Here is a 24,759-nt window from a genome sequence, read left to right as displayed (position 1 = left end):
CTTTTCATGGGCAAGGTGTATTCATCAAATATCTTGTGTATCTCCATTGTGGGAATACTAGGATCTGAAATCCATTTCAACGCCTTTCGTATACACACTTTTAGTCGGTCGCCTGTCTGTCTTGACAACAACAAATATCGCCGTTGTATATAGGGCTCTACCGCTTCAGTTATATCTCTCCTAATATCTCTACTCCTATACCCAGGTGTGGCAAACATTTCAGCATATTCATTATCAAGTTCATTCTTGAGTTCAAAAAGTTGGTCTACATGTTCCCTCATCTCTTCATCCCTCCCTCTACAATGTGCCAATGCATTCAAATCCAACAGTCGTTGTGGAGGCAGCTTCCCAATTAACTGTTTCCATCTCGCCAATATTCCCCCATGCATTCCAACACTACCTGTCTTTCGTTGCTCCTCCTGAAGTCGAATATTGAAGCCATCGCTGACATTTCATCATTCCGATCTATATACATTTCGGCCTGTTCTTGCAACTCTCGCTTCCTCTCCTTGCTAATCGCACTACGAGTTACTCTCGTACATCCCCTTTGTTCAGCCCCTTCTTCTGTTTCAACAAGTTCAATTACGGGAGGGGCAGATGGGACAGAACCAATCTCTAGGGAGGGAGGTGCGGATGGGACAACAGGACCGGGAGGTGACTGTTGCGGTGCTGACTGGCTAATGGGAGGCGCTGTTTGTGCAGTGTGTGGCTGTGCTGGTGTTTGGTCAGTTGGGAGGGGCTGAGCAACAGGAGGGGGTTGAGCAATAGCCACTAACACGATAGTTTTAGTCTCTCTTCTTGGACCTTGCTTTGTGTCTGTCAATATTTTATCTATTAATTCGTCTGATGAATGCAACTCCCGTTGTGGGTATATCAATTGCTCGCATCTATTTGACTTTCTCAAACTATCATTCCACTCATCTTCTTCCTTTTCTTTCGCTCTCTCTGCTTTCGACTTACGCCTGCGCGCATGTTTTTCTCTATTTTTTCATCAAAGCATTCCTTCCCTTCTCCTGTCCCAGGGCGTGTTTTCTTTTTCATCAACACCTTCTCCAAATTCTCTATTCACGCCACCTCAAAACTCCCATGACTCGGCCACTGAAGATCTTCCTACTTTCTGGTTTGCTTATGCCAAATCTCACAAAACATTATCGCTCCCACACCATACTTCACATACATCTCATACGCCGGCGTTCCCACTGGTGGCGCGGCCTGGCCAGTTTCCAAAGATTGTCCGCCGCAGCGGAAAAATCCTGCTAGGGTGGACAATACCCCAGGCATGTTTTAACCTTACCCTTGGCTAATCAGACTTACACTGGATGTTTGATTTTGCAAAATCAACTCTCAACCAATATCAGGATCACTTTTGAATAGGGGCATGACTCACCTGATCAATCAAGTTGTCTTTTCAAGACACAATTCGTACGTATACTGACACAACCAATGACATCGTGTCTGCGTATCTTGGCTCACTCTGCCTTGTTTCGGGACCCTCGCCTCCTTGTTCTCTAGCCGGGCACGTCGATCAGGGATCAGTTATGTGCAGATCTGCAAAGGAGTCTCATCGCTTACGCAGGGGCGCCCCGAACACCTCTTGATCCCGGCTCGATCGTCCCGTCCTCGCCGTTCTCTCCGCCTTCCTTATCTTACAACGTACACGATGGAACAAGTGGGGGAGGGTCACTATTCGGGCACCCTCTTGAAGGGGCCCTGAGGGACCCTCGTTTGTGGAAACAAGGCACAATCACCACACACAAACTGATACGCCAGACACGAGGTTGTATTCCCAAAATCTAGGGCTTATTGCAAAGCAAATAGTCTCAGTTGGCCAACTGGTCCCAAGTCCCGCGACGTGTCTACCAGACCTCGGGGGATGTAAGAGAGCGAAATTCATACACCAGTTACATATATACAAAACAAGCATCTAGTAATCTGTAGTGTCACAACTTATACCGCCCCTATTGCATTTCCTTTGAACTAGGCACGATGATTGACAATGGTGACGAGCATGATGAAAAAAGGGGGGCGAGAGTGCACAGCTTCTTTTCTTGGTAATATATTATTGCTTCTGGTGTTTTAAAGATCTCAAAGTTTATCAATTAGTAGGGTGCAGCCCGCTATCATGTGCCTCCGTGTAGGGCACAGAAAGTGAACATGGAGAAAAAGAGACCTAGGCAATTGTGCCTTCGGTGTGGGCCGCACACCCAAAATTCCCACTAAGGGTTAATCAATTCCTCTTAATTTATTTTTCAATTAATAGATCCAACTTCAATAGTGATTCAAAAGCATAGTCTTTTTTAATTTTTCGATTAGTGCGTTCATAAACATATATAGTGCTTTATTGGTTAAACTTCACCAACAAAGCTATTTATCTCTGTTGAGGCAAAACAGAAAACCCATCCAGCTAATGCATTTCGGATTATATCCTTCATCAGAGCCAGGTTAATCCTGCACACATAATTATACGTTATATGTTCAATGTACATTCAACAGATTCACAATGTTTAAATCATGATTTGACAGTGCAACAATGAGATTATCAATAAAAGAATAATTGTTAAACAGGGCGCCCACAAGGACAAACAAATATTTACCATAAATGTGAGAAAGGAAAGAGAAAAAATAATAAAGAAAACAAATAGACACACATCATTATACATATTCCAAATGCAGTTTACTCCAGGTAAATGGTTATATTCTATAGTTCATACTGTTCATAATATTTATCATATACATTTTCTTAACAAGTTTAGCACTGTGGTCCCTCGTGTTGTCTCAAGTTGCAAAAGGTCTGACTAGCGGTGTGAACGTACTGTGCTCGGGAGTTAGATAAATGTTATTCTTAGTGCGGATAACTGTGGCTGTTTGACACTGTGTGTCTCTTATCACTAACCTGTGAGCCAATTTTGCATAAACACGTGCTGTTTGTGTGTGGAATACCTCTATGAAGCGCTACCTGGTGTGGAGAAAGCAAGAATGTTAACTACTGCTAACTTTTACTATTGCAGATGTCAGTCTATTCGCGATCGTGCTCCGCATTTCTCTGTAAAGACTGCATCTCTTACCTGGAGTGTAACGAGCAGCGACTTGCTCGGTCTCCTCCAAACAGTGTATGATGTTCGCGGTTCGTGTCGTTGCCATCGGCAACGTTATATAAACAGTATGGCAGCTCGTGTACTAACAGGACGGCCATATTGGTTGTGGCAATAATAGGTAACCATGTTTACAATTAGTGTGCGTGTAGCGCAGACTGTATAGCGTCCTGCTATGTGTATTATTTTCTTGAGATTATCTATGCGTAATGCGCATGTAAAGAAATTCAAAACCTCATATCGTCAACGCGCATGTAAGAAATTCAAAACCTCATAGCATCAACGTGTTGTGATAGTTAATCACAAATAGTATAATGGTATTTTAAGGGTCAAGTGTCTGACTCGTGAAACTAGGCTGCACAATTAGTCGTATGTGTGGAAGTATATATGTTGTATATAGATGTCCCAAAAATGATAAATAACACATGAAAAACTAAATGAAAATAAATATAAAATATAAAAATAAAAAATAGAAAATAAAAAATATCCAAAGAAAACAATGTTTATATAAAAAAGTAGTATGTAGTCCTTGTACAAATCTCACATTAAAATGCCCTTTTCAGGTCTGAAACAGACTGTCCTATTCCAAAAACTGCGCCGAAATGTTTTGTGGTGCATATATGCTTAAATTGTGAGCATACAACCTTGTGACATGGTCAGTATTGGCATTGCATGGATGACAAACGGCTGCGTTATTACAGGAAGCAGTTAAGATCGAATTCCTCATTCAGTCCTCGCGGTGCCAAAGCTTAAAGACGATCTATCCAATAGACTTCTCTTTGTTGCCTTCTTTTTTTCGAATCTGCATATGTATTAGACACTTCCAGAGTTTCCAAAATTTGGAACTTGACTTGAGAGATATTATGTTGTTTTTCATTAAAATGTCTTGCTATTGCTGAGTTGATATTTTTGTTACGTATACATGATTTATGTTTGTTCATCCGGATTCTCAGTTTGCGTCCTGTTTCACATACATAGTAAAGTCTGCATGGACAACGTATGCAGTAGATACAATTTTCAGTGTTGCAAGTACCATAGCTTTTTATCATGATTTTCTCTCCTGTGTATGGGTGTTGGACAAGTCCCCCTTTGATAATATTGTTGCAATTACTGCATTTCAAACATGGAAATGTTCCTGTTTTTCCAGGTTTGGTCCTTTTAGTTCCAGTATCTCTTGTGTTAACAAGAAGGTCTCTTAGGTTGCTGGATCTTTGATAAGCGAACGTTGGAGTCTCCAAGAAGAGATTTTTAGTTCTTTCGTCACTTTTCAGTATTGTCCAATGTTTGTTTATGCATCTTTTGATCTGCATACTTTGGGACGAATATTTTGACACATATACCAGTGTTGGGGATTCTTTTTTATCCTTTGGTACTAAGGTGCTCGCTCTTGTTATGGCTTGTACTTTCGATTTCGCTGTCTGTAGATCTTCATTCGGGTATCCTCTTTCTTTGAGGTTTTTGCTTAGTTTTTCAAGTTCTTGTTGGCATTCTCTTTCATCACTGATAATTCTTTTTAGTCGCAACATTTGTCCGTATGGTAAGTTCTTCAGGGTGTTCTGTGGATGGAAACTCATGCGATGTAATAGATTGTTTCTATCTGTAGGTTTAGTGAACAAGGAGGTAGTGATCTGTTGGTTGTGTACATTAACTTGGATGTCAAGATAATGTATCCAGGGTTGCCAATTTCCGAGGTAAACTGAATCCGCGGATCGATGTTGTTAATGTGAATCATAAAGTCATTAAGTGCTTCTCTTGTGCCTTGCCAGATACCGAATATATCGTCTATTTAGCGTACCCATATTTTCAATTTGTTCTGCCATTCGGGTTTTTGCAAGATATGGGCCATCTCGAATTGGTACATGAATGCATTCGCGTAAGCTGGTGCCATTGTTGCTCCCATGGCTGTTCCGGAGGTTTGAATGTAGAATTCGTTCTTATATTCAAAATATGAGTTAATTGCAATAAAGGAGAGTAGTGATCAAATAAATTCTTTTACTGCTCCTATCTCTTCTTCTTGTAGCAGGAGCTACTCTACGGCTTCCTGTCCCAAGTCATGTGGGATGCTTGTGTAGAGATTTACCACGTCTATGGTGAAGAGGATATCATTCTCTGTAAGTCAAACTTCTTCTATAATATTCAAGAAGTGTGTGCTGTCTTTTACATACGTAGGTGTCTTCTATATTAAAGGCTTTAGGAAAAAATCTATGTAGGTTCCTAATGGTTGTAAAATCCCGCCTGTGGCAGCTACTATTGGTCTTCCAGGTGGATTGATGAGACTCTTATGGATTTTGGGCAGCAAGTAAAAGTGGGGTATGTTGGGTTTCAAGTTGAGTAGAAAAGTCTTTGTTTTGTGTGTTATCATGTCTCTTTCTTCTGCTTTCGTGAGGAGTTCTTCAAGATCTTTTAGTATCCCCATGGTCGGGTCATGATCTATTTTGGTGTAAACCATTGTGGTTGTCCAGTTGTCTTTTACATTCGTTTTCATAATCTGAGGTGTTTAATAACACTAATGCACCTCCTTTATCTGCTGGTCTCACAGTGATTTTTTCATCGGAGTATACGTTTTGCACAATTGACATCTCTCCTCTACTGAGGTTTCTGTTCTTTGTTGTTCCGTATTTGATCTTTTTTAGGTCTGCTGTGACCATTTATTTGAAAATATCAGTTGCTGGAACATTGATCAGGGGAGAAAAGGTACTTCTTGGTTTAAATTCAACTAATTCTGGTGGTTCTGGTGTAGGGTCGTGGTTTTCCATTTCTGCAAAAAAGACCTTGAGTTTGAGTTTTCTAGTCAATTTGTGTAACTCTACTTTAGTATTAAATAAATTGGTGTTGTAAGTTGGTACGAATTTCAAACCTTTCTGCAAAACTTGTTCTTCATGTTTGGTTAATATTCTGTTTGAAATGTTCACTACTAGGTTGCTCGTGCTTGGAATCTCGTTTGTACTCCGGTGCCCTTTCTTCTTGCCCCTCCTCGTTCGTTTCTTCCTTGTTGGTTGTCTAAAAAAGACGTTTGTCGTAATGATGCACTGGTTTTTGGGGTGGCCCCACTGAGGCCGCTGTCTCCTTCTGCTCCTTGTTGGTGGGTTTGTGAAGTTTGTTCGTCTCTGTTAGAGTCTGTGTCTGAGCTACTGTTTTCAGAGTTAGGGTTGGGGTTGCGTGGTCTCTGAGGTTGGTTTTGAAATTTGTCTGCCCACGTGTAGACTTCGTCTCTCAGATAATCAAATGTATCTCGTCTGAATTTTCTTATCTTCCTTGCTTCCAGATCTGTTTTGTATCCCTCTAATTTTGTGTTGATGTCTGCAAGTATCGTGGTTAACCGCAAGTAGCACAATGCCCAAGATCCATGAAGGCAAAAATCTGCCGCCTGGCAGGGCTATTGTTTCTGGTATTGGATCCATACTAGAGCCCCTATCACAATTCGTGGGCTACTTGCTCAAACCAGAAATAGCTAAAATGAGGTCATATATAAAATATATACGACAGCTGTGCTGCAGCTAATTCAAGATCGGCCAGATCTGCAGAACTGTAGATGTTGGTAACTCTAGACATTGAGTCTCTCTATACTGAAATTCCACAAATGGAGACCTTGACTGTCATTGAGAATGTACTAAGACATCTAGATCCACCGGTAGCAATATCAGTGACGTTCATAATGCAACAAGCCTAAATTGCACTTCAATTGTGAGAAAGAGTTCTTCAAACAAATATCAGGGACTGCCACGGGATTGCACCCACCTAGCCAATTTATACATGGCAGATTTAGAAAATAAAAATCATCTATAATGCAAACAACCCTTTCACCCATTAGATCAGTTTATGGTCGAGATATGTCGACGATATGTGATGATCTTCGATGGAAATGAGGAAGAATTGAAGAATTTCATGAGTTGGATTAACAACCAAAATAGTTTTCTGACCTTCACTGGCACCCATAGTAGAGAACATGTGTGTTTCCTAGATTTGAATCTGAGTGTTAGGGATGGAAAACTAAGAAGTACAGGTTTTAATAAACCTTCTGACCGTTACTCATTGTTAGTGTTTAACAGCTACCACCCTCTAAATCTGCGGGAACCACCTCCCATTCGGGTAGTTCTTTGGATATAGACAGAACTGTTCCCACCTGAGAGATTACGACAGCCAATCTAGTAAACTGGCAGGCAAATTACTACACACAGGTTACCCTAAGCGGGTTGTAAAACAAGCAAAGAAAAGAGCCAGAAATATAACCAGGGATGCAACACGCAAGGAAATCAGAAACAAGTGATACAATCACAGCAGTTTTCAGTTTTTCTCCACTAACCAATAAACTTAAAAAAGAGGTGCTAAAATTATGGCTCATTTTGAATGTAGGACAATCACGTATAGAGTCCCCAAGATTTGCCATCAAAAGGAGATGCAACCTGCGTGGCTGTTTAATCAAAACTTACAAAGAGCCAAAAGAACAGGCACCAAATACACTGTGGAATCAAGCGCCCGCAGTAGGTCATACACTGTGTGGCCAATGTAGTGTATATCCAAATACACAGAGATCAACTGTGATAGATATCAGGTGGAAATACCCTTGGGTACAAACATCTCTGACCAACTGCAACAGCAGTAATGTTATCTACCTTATAACATGCCCTTTCAATTTAAGATATGTAGGAAGGACAACCCCCTCCCATCACAATCATGTTAGGGGAGCATCGGTCCTGTATCAGGACTAGAAAAATAACGGCACAGTTGGTAGAACATTTTCTGAAGAAAAAGCATGGACCTTTGGATTTTACATGGACCATCTTGGAAAAAATGGTGGTACTACGCAGAGGTGGGAACCTACATGCGTTACTCTACAGGAGAGAACAATTGTGGATATTCCGACTATAAATGGACAGTCGGTCTAAATGAACACACTAGCTGGCAGATGCTAGCCACCCTGTAATTTGTAGTCGATTAACATTTAGCAAAACTTGTGTAGTACAATAGTGTGTAATGACCTAAAATAGTCTTGAAAATGAGCACTGGATGCAGGAGCTGTATCTACCAATCAAAACACGTGCATATATGAGCAGAGACCCCTTTTCCTCCCCCAAAACTGACCAGAAATACACGTGAAATCTTTAGGACTCCAATACCCACAATGACTTGGGCCAGTATCCGTGTGCCAGAAATGCACCACAAGACATCAAGATTGTTTTCCAGACCAGCCACTCTAATTTAATTTAAAATATGACATGCACCTACTCGACTTCTGACGAGTGCGGCGGCACTGGAACTTAATATCAAGCGCTAGAACCGTCACTCTGAATATATTCCTCTATTAGTAATCTATGGGACTCTTGGATGCCAATTTATATATGCACTTTTCATATATAACTGAGTTAGCAATGGCTGGAAATAAGACACAGGCGGCCACAATATTGTGTAATACTAACAATGGTATATGATTACAGTGGGTACACGAAAACATTCAGAAATGGCGGTTCAGTGTCATTATTTTTCACAAAGTGAGCTACCGCGCATGCACACTCTGCGCTCGGACGATCTCGTAAATTGTATATACCGGCGTCTAGGCAGATGCGAGAAACCGGCCGAGTAAAGACATATCGGAATTACAACTTGATATTAAAGGTAAGACGCGAGTCCAAGTGCTCACATTCACGAGGACCTGTACAAGGACTCGTATGCCTCTAGCCAAAGGTGCCCCAGTGGGATGCACACAGTGTGTCTAAGCTGGGTGCTACTGGGCTGTCATCAAACAGCCCAGTAGCTGTATATTGAGTATATTAAAAGAACTGCAGAAACTAGCTGGAGAAAAGCCCCTTCTCTCTCCACTAAAGACAAATTTGCTTCAGCTGCCTCCACCTACAAATCCGCCATCCTAAATGCTAAGAAAGAGACCTATAACCTGAGAATACAAAATGCCAAATCTGGCACCAAAGAACTCTTCTCTATACTAAGAGAACTTGAATAACCACTGCCCCCTACAGAGGACTGCATCAAAGACAAGGCCTGGTGTAACAATATGCAGCTCGCCCTTGCCAACAAAATCTCCCTCCTACAAACCAAGATAGAAGCTAAGAAAGCTAGCCTTGCCTCCAAGCAGAATCCCAGCAGCAAAATTAGCCACACCACCCCTATCTGCCCATCTTTCCACTTCTCTCCAGTCACGGAAGAGGAAGTAATCAAGATAATCGCCAGCCTCAAACCTTCCAATTGCAAAGGCGACATTTGCCCAGCTGCCGTCATCAAAGATGGTGCTAATGAGCTAGCGCCTCTCATCACCTCTCTGATCAACTCCTCCTTCAAAAACTCAGTGGTCCCCAACAACCTTAAAGAAGCATGGGTCCTACCCCTGCTCAAAAAACCCAACCTCGATCCCAATATCCCCACAAATTATAGACCCATCACCACAGTCCCATTCCTTCTCAAAATCTTGGACAGGGTAGCCTATCTCCAAATACAACAGCATCTGGAAGACAACAACCTCCTAGGCCTGCGACAATCCGGTTTCAGACCTAGGCATGGGACTGAAACTGCCCTCTTGGATCTAAAAATCCAAATGGATGACGCCAAAGACAAGGGCAAACTCGCCATCTTGCTCCTGTTGGATCTCTCTGCTGCCTTTGATCTGGTCGACCACCAGATCCTCACTCAACACCTCTCCTCAGCTGCTGCATTCTCACAGAATGCCACTAAGTGGATCAAGTCATTTCTGTCGGACAGGTCGACTAGAGTCTTCGCCCCCACTGCAGCTGCGGACCCTATCCCAATCACATGTGGAGTGCCGCAAGGCTCTTGCATTTCTCCCACTCTTTACAACATTTTCACGAAGCTCCTATTTGACCGTCTTGACGATCTGGGTGTCAGCTACACCAATTATGCAGACGACACCCAGGTCCTCATCACGCTCACTGGTAGCTATGAAGAAGATGTGGCAAAGCTTAATGATATCTATTCAGAAATCCAAGCCTGGATGGCCACACACAGTCTGTGCCTTAACGACGATAAGACAGAATTACTTATCGTAGGCTCCCAGGCTCGCTTCAAGAAACTGGACCAAAGATACCAATCCTTTACCATTGATGGCAACATCATAAAAGTCTCCAAAGAGGTTAAAACATTAGGTGTATACCTCGACTCTACCTTATCACTAAAGAAACAAATAAACTCGACCATTTCAGCTACCTCATACACCAATAAATTGATCAATGCCTGTAGGCCTTTCCTCTCCACCTCCAGCTGCCTCACCCTATCGAGAGCGCTGATATTGTCTAAATTAGATTATTGCAACACACTCTACCTAGGCACGACCTCTAACAACTTGAACAAACTCCAAACCCTGCAAAATAATGCATTAAGATGTGCCCTCAACCTCCCGCGCAAGGCACACATATCCACGGTTAGAAAAGAAGTCCACTGGCTCCCGATCCGTGATAGAATCAAGCTAAGAACACTGGTCATCACCCACAAGTGCCTATCATGCACTGCCCCACGCTATCTTTCTGACAAATTCTCTAGAAACTGCCCCATTAGACCCACCAGAACACCTTACCTGCACCAACTTAAGATCCCCAAGTATAACCTAAAAACAGCAGGAGGCTCCAGTTTTCCAGTGCTCGCAGTACAATGTTGGAACACCCTCCCCACTACAATTAGATCGGAAACCGCATTCTGGCCATTCAGAACCATGGTAAAATCATGGCTACTAGCCTAAACATCCAGAATTCCACCGACATGACTGGCTAGCTGCCGCGCTCGACTTATAGCAATGTTTACTCTATCCATAGCATATTTAGGACCAACCTGTAACCCGCTCCGCATCTGCCACTGTAACTTGCCCTACACATGATTATGCGCCCAGTTACCTGAGGGTTTGGTTGCGCTTTATAAATAAACAAACTAAACTAAACTAAACAGCCATTACAATGTGTTCTTACACTGCTGCTATACTTTTTATAATTTAACTGACACAAATTTGAGAGTCCCTCATAACCTGAAGACCAACAGGATATAAGTTATGTTTTCCTGCAGGTTGGTGCGGGCAAAGTAAGAAATCCCGTATTTAAAAAGAGGCATTTTCCCACATTTGGTATGGCAGGAACTGAAACTAGGGTAACAGCGTTCACGCTAATAAGAGGGGGTTTAAGGATGGGAATGTCCATAGGGGAATATGATATAAAATATACTCTTCTATCTTCCCCTACCCACTCCCACGTTTCTCCTCCTGCAGGTGCAGTGACCAGCCGGAGCTGAACCTCTTTTTGTTTTGTTTCAGTAACCAAATGGGTGCTGAGGCCCTGAAGAAAGTGGTATAACAAAAAAAAACACTGAAACCAACCAGTAGGCCATTTCAGACCTCTTAGTAATAAAGGACCATATTAAAGGTCCGAAGGTGATACAAGTGGAGGATACACCACTTGCTATTTAGAAATATCATCCCGGAATTACCATATGTGGAATTCTGAAGGATGAATGACAAACTGTAATACATTTCTCCATGTTCTAAATCATGTTTTAGATGACAATCCGGGGAAAGAGAATAAAGTAACATATTTCACCTGGAAGGCCCAGAGTATACTGCTTGGGTTCAGGGTTGGTAGAGACACTTAGAATGGTGTCTTCTGATGTTTGGCAATAGTTAACTGCCTGAAGTAGTTGGGGCAAGCTTCTTCTTATCTATCCCCCAACCCTAGATAAGCGGCCCACCAGCGCTGTGTAGGATACAGGGATGACATAGTGTCATTGGATGGCAAGCCATTTTGAGTTTTACAAAAGAAAAATAAATGTAACCACTGACCTGTCGTAATTTGTGTGATAATAGTTGGGTGTATCACCAGGCATGAGACCTACTTTTGGTCCCCTTATGTGTTTTTTAGAATCTCTTAAACACCTAATGATAGAGTGTGGGGTGCTTTAGAAGCTAAGAGAAGAATTGTTCCGCAAATTCACCCACTCCACAGAGTCGCTCAATAAATAACATTTCTGGAGATATATTACCCAAGGCTCTATTGACTCCCTGTTGATTGCAGTAGTTAATTTCTTTAAAATTATTAAGATCTGCTGAATGAAAGAAAGTGGTGAAACCAGTACAAACTAAAAGAAATAGGGACTCTCTACATGCTACTTGTATACCTTGTTGAGTTACAAATAAGAAGGATTTGATCAATGTTGAATTTTGTAGGAAATGAATTTTATGATCTTAGAATGAATTGTAAGTTTCGTCTGAATTGGATTAAGTTGATTATGATTGTTACTGTGTATTCATTGTGTAAATCTGGATTTTAATAATGTATAACTGTGAAATTGCTTAAGGCTTTATACATGGTTGTTTTATATGGTAAACTTGTATAAGGGTTGTAATAAACCAATTTACAATAGAAAATTAAATTAAAAAAAGAGGTAAGTTCAACAGAGCTTTATTAAAGTTTTCAATAGGGTTGGAAACTTCCCATCTTGCCCTAATGCTATAATGGGAGTAAATACCATTAAATAAAAGACAATACTTCCTAGTCAGTATTTTAGTCAAACTAAAGGACTTTCTAATAAACCTATACTTGCCCTAATTCATATACAATAACTGGGTGAAGCGTTATGCAATGAAAAATAAAAAGGTGAATCAAATAAAGTCACGATAGCAATGTTATTGGATTATAACTCCCTTCCCCATGTTCAAATCACAGGGGTATCCAAAGGAGTTCTTGCTTGATGGCTGGCTTGCACAGTTCACTGGTTTTTGCAAACTTTGAACTAACTTGAATACAGTTCAGACAGTTCACATCACAGTGTCAGGCACTATTGGCCTGGGTTCAATAGTTTAATCTTTGTTAGGCTTCCCTTGCCTTGATTCTCCATAAATCTATCACAGTTTTCTTACAATGCCCCCCCCAGGTTGCCCTCACCCAGGTCCGGGTCTCTCTTGACTTCACATAAAACAAGAATGCTCTTTCACAATGGAAAGGAACCCTCTGGTTTCCCTCACCTGATTCTGGGTCTTATCTTGAGGGTTTCACAAACTATACAAAAACCATGTCACAATGCTTTACCAGGCATCCCTCGCCTGGGTCCATGCCTCACTTGCATTGTACTTCCCTGTGAAGACTTTCGATACTGCACACTTCCATGCATGCCACTTCAGTGTTTCCCATCTGTAGCACCAATGATTTCCTTAGTTCTTTTGTTCACAGTGGGGTCTCTGCGGCCCTTCTGGGTCCTTCCTCTGCCTGGAGGCCACCCCCTGGAGGCCACCCCAATGCTCTAGCGTTCCTTGTGGTTTTACTGTGGGGTCTCTGCGGCCCTCCTGGGTCCTTCCGCTGCCTCGAGGTCACCCCAATGTTTTCTTTTATACAGGCCCTCTTGGCTTTGGCAGAGCTTGTTTCTATCACCTCTTGACTTTGGCAAACGCTTGTTTCTGTACAATTCTATCTTTGGCCCAAATTAGTTTCACAGTTCATAGGTAATTTGCAGATATCTTCCTTTTTGTATTTCCACTACAAGTACCATAATGCATCTCTCTGTATGGTCAAATAGTGGACTTCAAGCTGACAAAAAGGGTTAATATGTTTCTGCAAAACTCCCGCTTCAGCCTTACACGCGTGCCTGGTTTCCCCTCACTCAGAAACTCAGCGGCCACGTGATGCTTTTGGGAAAAGGCTCGCCGCCTTCAGTACTGTGGTCAGGGTCTCACCGCCTGCCCCTCTGACTTCCTGGGGACCGGCACACGCCCAGGGGAAGCAGCCCTTGCGTGGACTTGACTCACTGCTAGCAGCTCTCCTTGCTCTGACTCCCGGGAGACACGGCTCCCTCGCCACGCGCACCCCTCGAGCCACACCAGGTCAGCGTTCCAGGATCCTGCTCTCCCTTGGTCCAGATAGCAAGTTGGGCTGGGACTGAGAAGGGATCCCATGTTGGACCCAGCCACACAGCCTCCCTTCTGCTCTCCCAACTGCTGCTGCCTTTCTGCCAGAAACTCCACCTTTTATACGCCTGTGCTTCTTTAACAGGCTGTAGGGGTGAGTTCTGGACTTTGCTGGCTTGACTTGTATGACCATCATTAGAGGAACATTAGTTGTTTCTAAAGTGGGTTGCCCCTATTTGCTCTAGGTTGTTTTATGGGTAATCATCATTACTTGTAGTCGCCTCTTCTTCGTCCTAGTGTTATGTGGAAATGGGAGGGGGAGTTGTTTGTGATAACTAAATATGCAATGTCTTTAGCCTTCTCTTTTTCACCTCAGGACTACAGTGATGTGTATGATATAGACAGAGTGATGTTCCTAATTTGTTCTGATGGTGAATATCAGGGTAACTGTAATGAATGGGTGGTGTAGAAAACCCAAGGGTCCTTTTACTCTCTGCCACAAACTGAGTGGAAAATTCAGGGAAGAATGCCAAGAGAGAAAAGCACCATTAGGCGAGAGAGTGTATTTCCCCTCTTCCCTTGTAATTTCCTCTCCTGATGTCCTCTCAGTTTGTGAAGGATGCTGTCATTTCATCTCACCCTCATCTCAATCATCTCCTTCTCTGAAATGTAACATCTGCGATCCCAATCATTCTTCTCCCCGTCGCCCTTTAATCTTTCCGAATTACCAATCTGCTTTTATAAACCACTACCCGATATAAAACATTGTGACAAAGCTAAAAGAAATACCTCTAGCTTTTTCCTGACATGTCCCAACACAAGGGTCAGGCAGAGTCAGGCAATTAATAGTAACAACACACACCTGACGGTCTTTTCCCTTCCCCACAGGGATAAAAGGTGGAGCATGTGAGCCCACTGCAAGCAAGGTAGACCGCACAACGATTTCGCTATCCCAGGATGGCAGCGCAAAAGGAGGAGAAAAGTGGCGAGAACCGAAGAGGTGACAAGGAGAGAAGCGCCCGTGACATTTTCAATGCAGGCCTGCAAAACCTCCCAGAAACGAAGCATAAGATTGCGAATAATAGCCAGCCTGTGTTGCAGCAGATGCCAATGGTACATGGAGCCCTCCTACACTGATAATCAGAACAGGGAGAGACGCTTGCTACCGTGGTACCATCCTTGACTCCAGAGATAAGAAAAGTCAAGAGGTTCATCACAACCGGTGAGTCGGAGGGAGAACCGATAAAGAAACCGAACTGTGTTGAACAAAAGTTGGGAATGGCAAATTAAGGGGAAAACCAGCTGCAGAGGGGTCCAGCACCACATGGGTGCCCACTCGAAAGACTTTGGTTGATTCCCCTACTTTACTATTGAAACTAGTGATACCAGAAGGCCTTAGGGTGGCCACAAGGAAAAGGTCAAAGTGGTCATACAGGGGTCTAGCAAAACTCCCTGTACAGTCGAAGGTCTTTGACCGGAGAGTAAATGGAAAGCTAAGGGAAATGAATCCCACATAGTGAAAAAGTGGAAGAAACTGTGTAACTGGCAAACGTGAACCCGACGGAGGGATGCCTGCAGAACGGGGTGAAGCTTGATACTCCAATGAACATTGTGTTGACAATAGTGAACCTGACTGAGAGATGTCCACAGTGGAATGTTTAAAAAGACATTGAGACTTGGGGATGCAACAGGTGAAACCTTTTGGAATAAAAGCCATAGTGAACCCGACGGAGGGAGGCTAACATTTGAGAAGGGTCTGAGCCCGGAAGAGGAGGATCCAGGGGTGGAGAAGCCATCGCCCAATGACTCGTGAATCCAGCAGGTGAAATTGTTTGAATACAAGTCGTATTGAACCTGACCGAGGGAGGCTGGCATTCGAGAGGGGTCTGAGCCCGTATGAGGGGGACCAGGTGTGAAAACCATCACCCAACTTAACAAAATAGATGAACTCTGGTGAATAAAAGCTATAGTGAACACAACAGAGGGAGGCTGCCATTCGAAAGAGGGCTGAGCCTGGAAGCAGTGGGATCCAGGGGTGAAGAGCCATCGCCCCATGTACATACGGAAATGAACTTTTTGTTTTGTTATTTTGGAACACATTAGGACCTCAGATGCAAGAGGCTTTTGCGGAAAGAGACTTAACCGCCGAAGATCCTAATACCTGAGAACAGAACTGGAGTCTCGTGCTGGGAAAGCTCGAGAGTGAACTGTGCTCAAGAGTCCCGCCTTGTCCTGTGCTCAAAACGTGGTGAAGGGAGAACCCTGGCTATACCATCCTGACTTATCATTTGTGAACACTTTCGTCTTTCTTTCTTGTGAACACTATCCCACACTATTTTTTGTATTTAGTTGTAAGGATTGGCAATAGTTTTTTTTTGTTTTTTTTAGTATAGGCCCTTTTATGTGACAAGACACCACTAGGACTGCCTTATTATTTTTTGATGGTCACAGCTTGCTCACATCTTACATTTAGGTTTAGATTAGGTGTTTTTCCAACCTACCTATAAAGGTTAATAAACACCCTTGAACTGGGATCACTTGTGTCTGTCTTTACTGTTGCCAACATGAGTTCTTTACAGTGGTTGTTCTGATTTCTTTGTCTTCCTTCCTTTTGAGGGGAAGTCAAAAGGTTAGACGGGGTCTGGATGACAATACCCCACAAAATGCTCTGGGACTTTGCCTTCCTTGCTTCTAGTCCCGTTGGGCTACCGCGTTTTACGCAGGGTACTCCTGGGCACAACCCTGGACTCCCCTAACTAGGTGATCCTCCCACTCTGGTCCACCTCCAGGATTGTGATCTGAGAGCGATGGCCTTCCCATGGGCACCTGAATAGAGGATTCCCGGGTTCTACATCAGAGAAATACCCCTAGGTTTCTCACAACTGGTAAACTACAAGTTTGCTGAGGCAGGGTGTGATGTTTGCCCTCAATGGACTCGTAAATAAACACAGTTAGACTGAAAATAAAGGTTAACTTGCTCTTAAAACAACTTTTATTAGCATTCTTTTAACTTTCTTTTCTTGAAGTTTCTTTCAGAAAAAAGGATACACGTAGACTCTTGATATAGTTTCTCGTTGAGTGAGAAATCTTCGAGCGAGGCGGAGCAGATCAGTTCAGGTAAGTCTTTACTAAACTCAGCTTCTTACTTTCTTCAAAGCTTGTATTTCTGTTTAGGCTTTAATCATATAGAATGTTCAGTGTAAGTTCCTTGATCTAGCACCCTGGCAGTCTTTACACTTGGTTCTTGTTCCGGCTTGAAATATAATATATAGACTCTCTGCCTTTAGTAGTTAGTTGCATATAGTCTTTAGGGTTTCATGACTCCCCTACTGTCTCTAAACAAATCTCTTTCTTTTCACTCTTATTCTCAGCAGGAGGGTATACCTCAATTACCCTTCTCTTCCTTTAAAAATATTCGGTGCATAGTCATTAGGCTGAGTCTTATCTTTGGTCCCCTCTTATCCTTTCCACTTTACAGTCTCTCAAAACCCCGTACCTTCATTCTCTTTTCGGTACTAGTTCCCTCCCAGGGCTCGACTTTGAACCTGTCCGTCACTCGGCAGCTCTGATCAGCTGTTTAGCTCAGCGCGGCTCCTGTCGGCAAAAACTCTGCCCCTCGACGCTCTCTTACCCGGCTCAGCTGTTTTCTTCAGCGCGGCTCCTGTTGGCAGAAACTCCGCCCCTCGACACTCTCCTCTGGGGATCAGCTGTCCACCTCAGCGCAGCTCTTTCAGTTTGTTTGGTATCAGGCCTCTCCCTCTTCAGGTTTGCTCAACTTTAAAATAACGAACTGTGTAGCGAATTCAAACAATCGCTTATTAATAGCTTAAAAGTTAGAGTATAACTTTGTGCAACGGCACAACATCACTTCTTTCGGAACAGGACAGGCCTTTTCTTTCTCTCACCGGTACATTTTAATAAGCCCAGTTAAAAACAGTTGCTCTTCAAATCCTCCTCCTCTGTGTCCTGGCAACGGAATCAAAAAAAAAGAAGAAACAATTGTTGACAGAGAGCTTCACTTCCATAAAAGCTATTCTGTGATTGGCCCAATGACCTGTCAATTACTCTCTTCAGTCGGACAGACCAGATTAACCCTTCATATGGTCTTTCTGCCTATTATTAACAGAGCCTGAGCCAGCTAGTGTTGTTTTTGTAGAAACTATCCCATTTTTATCACAGAGGGCCTTAATTTACCTCCACCCCAGAGCTGGCGGTAAGTCAGGCACCCCACCGGCAATCCCCGCATGGGGTCCTATTGAACTCCATGCAATGGGGATTAACCACCTTTGTCGGCACTTGTAATCTACCGGTAACTCCAGCAGACCAAGTGCCAGTAACGGTAATTCTGCTTGGTGTTATCCCACCGGATTTACCAGCGGGATACCACTGAACATATATTGAGCCCCAATATCTCTTCTTATTGCTGTAATATTGTATAATGTTTTTCTGTATTCTTGTAGTGTCTTTGCTTTCGTTATCTTCCTGCAGGTTTCAAGTGTTGTGGATATTAAAAAAGGAACTCCGGTCTGGATCACGTAAGTGTAGCAAGATAACAGCCTTCGATCTGGCTAGCGTTGCATGTGCAAATAATTGAGGGTCCGTGACCTCTGCATCGCGTTACCAGAGAGCGGACTGGCGTGTAGATTGAAGGTGAAGTGTTAATACTAGATTATTGTGTCTCGTCAGGCGCCTTAAAGGCTGCTCAGCGCTACGTTACTAAATGAACAAGTGTACGTGTTGTGAAATGAAAGATAAGTAAGTTTGATCCACGTATATTTTCTTCCTTTTTTTCAGGCGTTGTTCTCTGGATGATGTTGGAGCAAAAAACTGGGTCGTGAGGACAGAGAGTTCACCTTGGGTTTCCGTGATGAGGTAAGTTCGGAGAGTGATTTTTCAGAGATGTGAAGCACATGACTGTAGTAAAGTAAAGCATGAATGTGCTCAATGGTGTGCTTTATATAGCCTGGAGGGCATACCATGGCTCCTGGGCGCCTGCACGGGTTGATAGATTTGTGTTTCCCCAGCCTATTCCTGCTTCTTAACCCTTCTTCTTTGTCCCATTCTACTGGCTCTGATTAACTGGGCCCAACCATACAGGTTGAGAGTATGCCTGCCAGCATGTTTTAATGTGCATGTGTTCTACCTTGATGCCAACCCAAAATTGGAGTCCTGACAGTAAAAAGGCCTCCCTCTGGGGTGAGGTTTTAGAGGATTCTGCAGATGAAAGGGCGGACTAGGAGATTAGCATGAACCCCAATTGCTGGTTCCCACAAGCATTCATCTGGCCCATAACCCTTCCAGTCCACTAGGTAGAATCCCTGACCTCTTGCCCTTTTGGCATCTGAGATGGATTTAACCTTGTATTCTAGGTCCTGTGCCACTTATGGTTGTTGAAGGTGCCTTTCCTGGCCTGATGTTAGGATGAGTCTTGTTGACTAACGACACGTGGAATACTGGGTGTTCCTGAACTGAGGCAGGTAAGGCTACTTTCACTGCCACGTTTCCAATATATTTCATCACTGGATATGAACCAATGTAACAAGGTAAAAATGTGCGGGGTCCCTTCAGTTGTGGTTTTATAGTGGAAACTCATACAGAATCGTCTGTCTGATATTTGCGGTCAGGAAGTTGTTTTCTATCTGCGTGTTTCTTGTGAAGCTTCTTAGCTGATATGAGATTGCTTTTGGCTACCTCTAAGATGTGCTTGATCCTAGCATGGTGTTCCTGCACTGACGGTACTGTGGTGACCTATTTTTTTTTACGTATATGGAGGCTGTCTGTTGCCACCCATAAAGGAGTACAAATGGAGCGAACCCTGTGGAAGCATAAGTGGTGCTGTTGTACGCAAATTTGGCTGCCCACTGTATTTCTGCCCACTCGCACTCATGCATCACAGGTACTGTTCGAGGGCCAGATTCACCGTTTTGGTTTGGTCATCGGTCTGTGGGTGATAACTAGATAATAATTATGAGTCGATATGTCTAATTTTAATGTTTGCTGGCGATGTTGTACTCTTATCCCGGATTTTGCGCGGCTTGGAAAACTAGCTGCTGTCATTCGAAGAGTTCTGTGATCGTAATGGGCTTGCTATTAATGGGGAGGAAAAAAAACTATGATCTTTAGAAAAAATAGAACTAAGGGGCTCAACAGAATCAGCTTAACACTAAAGGGGGAGCGTGTTGAACAAGTAAATGAGTATGATTATCTGGGCGTTCGTGCTACAGAAAAATGCACTTGGACTTTTTTCCAAAGCGGACATTTGTCACACCGCTTCCTAGACCACGGACACACCTTTCCGCTCGCCACTCCTTGTCTATCCATTCCCACACTCCCGCATTATGCTCCCCACTCACGTCGCACACATCAGGGCACGGCATGGCATGTTTGGGGGAGCGGGTGTTTATCGCCCTTCACGGCGGTGGCAGATCAACTGGAGGCTCTGTCATTTCAGGAACTCACATCCCTTGCGGAGACCGGCGCCTCCCGGCGCTACACGGATCACGTGACTTTGGTTGCCTAGCAGCATTGCAACGCTTTCGGTTCACATTACACGTGACTCTATGTGCGTCCCTTCCAAGGATAAAAGGAGTCTGCGAACCGAAGGCGTTGCTTCACAGCTGTTTCGTTTTGGATCACGTGACGTTCTCTCTTCGGTCAAGGATTTGCCTGTTACTGACCCTCGCTTACTCCACGGATTGCTCTTGCTTAACCCATCAAGTACTTTTGTATTTGCCTGTTACCGACCCACGCTCGCTCCACGGATTGCTCTTGATTAACCCTTCAAGTACTCTTGGATTTGCCTGTTACTGACCCTCGCTTGCTCCACGGATTGCTCTTGCTCAACCCATCAAGTACTCTTGGATTTGCCTGTTACTGACCCTCGCTTGCTCCACGGATTGCTCTTGCTTAAAGTACTTTTGGATTTTGCCTATTACGACTCTTGCTTGCTCCACGGATTGTTCTTGTTTAACCCTTCACTGGCTAGGACCTCGGTCCTGCAAATAGGTGGTTACCTGTTCTACCCTACAGCTCGTTCCAGCTAAAGCTAGGAGACCCACGCCTTGACCCAAGACCTCACAGGTATTCTGGTATTATGCACATGGAGGTATTCGGGCCCTGTTTCTTTACTTAACCACTGTACCTTGCCTTACAGCGCTCAAGGGGTTCTTCCGGCTGTTCCCGCGTCCTGGTTTTCCGGACTTCCACCTGTGGCCTTAATATTCACACTGACAATATATCTATTATCGTCAGGGTGTTTCTTGGGGACAGAGGGGTTGTTCATAGTCTACACGACCAACGAACTTCGTAACAACATTACACTCCACTGCTTTGGTTGTGCAAATGCCAAGTTTGTCCAGGATTATGGCAATGGGGTGGTAAAAGTATCCCTGGAAGCTTGTTCCACAAGTGAAAATAAACTAATTAAAATCTTGCTTGGGCTCCATAGTAGTACCTGAAACACTTCTGTTTTTAGAGATTTACGCACTTAGAATTGGGTCTTTGTGCAGGTCAAAACCCCTTCTTTACTGGGTTAGGGTATGGTCTTCTCCAGGTCTTGCTGTGTACAGATCTGCAATTGAAGATATCCTATCACAAGAGGGAGGTGGATCGCTCCCCGGGATGACATTTCTAAAGGAGGCTTTCTTTGCACTTGGTTTTTGGAGAACTGGCTAGAACCCCAACTTATTGACATCGTGATTATTGCAATGAGAGAATATCTCAAAATTTCCCTCCGCTTTATATCACTGCCAACCCGAGTCTGCATATTCTCCGTATCTATCTATTAATGAAATTTAATGTAATAGTGGTTTTATTGCCTGGGTACGGTGATACATATTTCACTCATCGTCACACATTTTGTCGGCTATCTGGAAATTTTGTGAAAGAGACCATTTATCACATTTATCACTTAATTATTGAATATGAATCTCTTGTCTTACTGCGAACAAAGTACTTTAAAGCGTATAACAATGCTATCATCATGAAAGATACTCCCTTTTTATGGTCTGTTTTTATGCAAGGAAATGACATAAATCTAATATATTTTATTGCACGATTCTATCTTCATGTTGCTGAAATTTTTAAATGTCTACGATGGTTTTATCATGTTGTACCTTTTATATTTTTGTTAGACTCATATGCTCATCTTGTTATAAATTGTATGAATCATATTTTAGATGTGATACAAAGCCTTGTTGCTATATGTATATCCAATAAACAAACAAACAATAAAAAAAAAACAATATTGAACGGGGTACAAAATGTGGGGTACATTTATCCCCCCAGCAGAACTTCCCTACAACAGAAGACCGCACCTCAGCAGTCACCAGCAGAACGGCTGTGCTGGCTCTGTTGAGCACTCTAGCCTTGCATTAAAACTGCGCTCTGCAGTCACAAAAATAATGGCTGCGCTCCTACCAGCCACACATGGGGCACAATGAAACACAGAACACCCTGAGAATTTCTGCCAGTATTTTCTTCATTTGCACCAGAGAAAATAAGTCAAAGGCAGACTGGCTATGCTGCCAGTTCAAAACCTTTTACTGAAAAAGAAAATATTTCGCCTTTTAAAATGACTGCACCCTGATGCTCCTTTCCACCTTTTCAGCAGTATACAACTTGGTTCCAGTGAGTCCAGCTATGTTCATCCATATTCAGGGGGTGCTCCAGCAAATGGGGGCATTTCTCATTGAAGGACAGGCTTTGTCAGGCAAGACCTGTGAAATAACAAAGAACTTCACTCCAAGCCGTATGCAAAACACTTCACTTTTACAACAAAATATCACAGATAAACTCTTTACAAAAATCCCTCTCTCTCCTAGCTCATGTCAGTTTCAGAGGATCTTTTATTTGAACAGATGCCTGTGCATTAGAAACATGACTGGGGCTTTGGAAAGGTTCAGAAAATGAATGCGAGGAAGGCTGCATTGTATAGTGACAGCCATGGAAAATTACCACGTGTAAAATGGGGCTTTTTACAAACAAGAAATTGGCTGTTTAAAAGTAAATTGTTGAATTAAGGCCCTGTCCTGGCTTAGAAATGTGATGGGGGTTTGTTTTAAAACATATATAGGATATTTAATTCCAACAAGCTTGCTTTCTGGTTCAGGAAAGAACTAATTAAATAAATAAATGTGTTGTGAGGCCAGCAGAACAGGTTTCCAGGCCCTGGCTTCAAAGGACCTTAATTCCTGGGAACAGGATCTACCTCCCTTCAAGTGAACCAGCCCTTGGGGCATATGAATAGGCAAGGGTGGAGGATCTTGCACCCTCGTCAGACAAAGCGGCAGTGCTCTAGCCTGGGACAATGGATTTCTGGGACACATAGGTGTGACTTTCTGGTAGCTCCTCCCCTCAGCTCAAACTAAAGACCTTCAAAGGCAACTCCATGGCAACACTGGACTAAGGTTGGCTAGAGCCCGACCTTTAGCTGTGGGTTGGGAAGAATGCCCTTATTTGGAAGACAAAGCCAGCCCATCTGGGGCAAAAGACTGTTCTCATTTAATAAACTTTAAGCATTTTATTTCTGCAACCGGAAAACACTGTAATGCAAGATTTTAACAGTTCAAATGTAATTTTTGTGGCATTAAAATACAACAGTGTAGCTTTCCTTAGCATGTAGGGGACGCACATGGCAGCAAAATGTAATTCATGGGAAAAGTATACATGGTACAACTTTAAAAATGAATGCAAACATGCTCTATAATAATATGTACACATATATAAAATTGTATAATTTTAGGTGAAGCAGTTCCCACTAGAAATTGCAAATTATTATTAGAACGACTAAATAACATCATAGAAATGGTTGAGTTGGAATGACAGGTTCAGTGTAAAATATAGAATCTGCCTATGGGATTTTCAGAAGCACAACAGCTGTAAAAATGTGCATTTTGTGTCATAACTGATTTTGGCAAATGTAACTGTGGGAGGGCCACGGGCATGGTAAGTACACACCATAAAGCTGATGCCATGTCCCTGAAGTCCAACCGGCTGACAGGAAGACAGTGACTGCCACTCCTGACCAATCCAGTTGTTAGAGGCATGTCAATCCAAAGGTCTGCCCCCATAGTAAATCATGTGATGTCATCCGCCTTATAAAAGGTGGAGGCTCAGACAGACAAAGGACTGACTCTCCTGACTTCCTGCTTCAGCATATCCCGAGATCTAGACATTTCATACTCGCCCTGCAAGATTCCAGATTCCACTGACAGGAAAGGGATAGCTGATCCAGACCCTCCTATCCAGGCAGAACCACCCTTCAGAAGTAAACCCCACAAAAATCCCACTAATTCAGGGAGAAAGGGGAAAGGTTGCTGAATCCTCATTGGGATTATCCAGCACTACCTGATTGCCCTGCTACCTTTTTTATCCAGCTGATGCGCTACTGTGCCGTGACCAGACCCTTGCCCTGCTGTTCAGATATCTGGTTGGCGGTCCAGAATCCCATATTCAAGTGTTTATTGTAAGTATCACCCCATCCCATAGCAAAACGTAGCATATCCTATTTTGATACCTTGCCATTTGTTCACTCTATAAGTAATCCCATCAATACCCTGGTAACTTGTTACATAATAATCAATCAAAATATACTTTGTGTATTCTGTCCCTTGATTTCCCTGTGTTAGCACCATTCGTTCCTATCCTTTTAGCCCATTGCATAAATACTTGGTCATATTTGGAATAAATTAATTAAATTCCCATCTAAAGAGACACACAGCGTGACAGGGTTACACTTGCAAAGTAACCTGTGTCTCAGGCGGCGTTCCTCTTTTCTAGCTATAAAATATAGTTTTGTCATGCAGGCAAACCAATGCTCCTTTTGCT

General features: G+C 43.1%; 1 long non-coding RNA gene across 1 annotated transcript; it reads left to right on the top strand.

The window, feature by feature from the left end:
• The first annotated feature begins 18,417 nt into the window (after window positions 1–18,417).
• Window positions 18,418–19,400, top strand: LOC138516688 (uncharacterized). The gene is made up of 3 exons (XR_011282300.1): window positions 18,418–18,467; window positions 18,727–18,804; window positions 19,302–19,400. It is a non-coding gene; the product is annotated as an uncharacterized lncRNA (long non-coding RNA).
• Window positions 19,401–24,759: the final 5,359 nt, after the last annotated feature.

The sequence above is a fragment of the Ambystoma mexicanum genome, chromosome 6q, assembly GCF_040938575.1.
Source record: "Ambystoma mexicanum isolate Mex_15411 chromosome 6q, UKY_AmexF1_1, whole genome shotgun sequence".
NCBI classification, from domain to species: Eukaryota; Metazoa; Chordata; class Amphibia; order Caudata; family Ambystomatidae; genus Ambystoma; species Ambystoma mexicanum.
The sequence above is the reverse complement of the archived record's forward strand: the minus strand, read 5'-3'. Positions and strand labels throughout refer to the sequence as shown.